Raw genomic sequence first — 1,286 nt, 5'->3', positions numbered from 1 at the left:
GTGTCATGTAGAAGGCTATAGATCAGATCACGGTGTGGCATTTGGGTGCTGCAGGTACATTCATGCCTACACCAGAAGTTATCTGAAAATTGGCACAGAATTCTCTCTGGGTAACTAGAGTTTCTGGTTTCATATTTTGAATTAAAACACTTTTATTAAGATTAACTATTGTCCCTGCATTATATTTAAAGATAAACATCCAAAATATACAACGTGCTAGTGAGGGTACTTCAGGTGGGAAAGTGTAAGCTCATATTACCCATAATAATAATTTTGGGAAGCTGGGGAAATGTGGTAATATCAAGATCTCTGTTTTTCCACTTGAGGAAGTGATAAGAAATAAAAGATAAAATAGCAGTTAGACTGTCATGAACATAGGATAGTACTGTAGACAAGGTAAAATCAGATGATGAGAGATCATGTAAGTTTCTTAGCCTGGGCTCACACCTAGGCGGCACCGTTTTTGCCCGTTTATATACGCGTTAACAACTTGTGGTTATTTGCATGTTGTGCACATTTGTATGCACGTTTTTAACACGCATGCATGAAGACGCGTGTTTTGATTGGCAGCTCATAAACCATTGTGGGCAATGGAAGAACGCATGTATAAAAGCACAAAAATGCTCACGAAAATGTTTTTGGGCATTTCCAATGAAGTCTATGGGTCAAAGAAGCGCTTTTAACTGCCCAAAGAAGCTCCTGTATCTTTTCAGGCGTTTGGCATTTTTCTGCTGGCGTCTTTCTGCTCAGGTGTGAACCAAGGCCATTGAAAATCATGGCATTTCTTGTGTTGGGCAGTTAAAAGAGCTTTTCGAACTGCTCAAAAACTCCTAGGTGTGAACCAGGGCTTATATATGTAACTGATTTTAAAATGCATATGAGGAAGTATAGTAGACATGACAGCTTGTTTAAATGCAAAAGAACAAGAGGCCCAGGGTGAAGCCTTATGGTACACCAACAAACAGAGGTAAGCACTTTAATTTGAGAGGGAAGGACTTTAAATATCTCTCTTGAATTAAAGAAGGTGCAAGACCTTTGTTAACAAAAGATCAATTTTAACATAGCAGTGAGTACCGGTAGTGGCAGAAGTTGAAGATTGATCAAGAAAAATAAGAATGCAGTAGTGCCATGGTGTTCCAAGGTTGTTAGTCTGTATGACATGAGAAAACAGGGGTGAAGAGGGCAACTAAGTGCTGTCACTGGGTCAGTAAAGTAAAACATGGTGAAAAGACACTGCACAAAGTCAGAGAGAGAGAGAGAGAGAGGGCATGATATCTGCAATAACG

The sequence above is a fragment of the Nanorana parkeri genome, unplaced genomic scaffold (genome assembly GCF_000935625.1).
Source record: "Nanorana parkeri isolate BGI_ZX_2015 unplaced genomic scaffold, ASM93562v1 scaffold45, whole genome shotgun sequence".
NCBI classification, from domain to species: Eukaryota; Metazoa; Chordata; class Amphibia; order Anura; family Dicroglossidae; genus Nanorana; species Nanorana parkeri.
The sequence above is the reverse complement of the archived record's forward strand: the minus strand, read 5'-3'. Positions refer to the sequence as shown.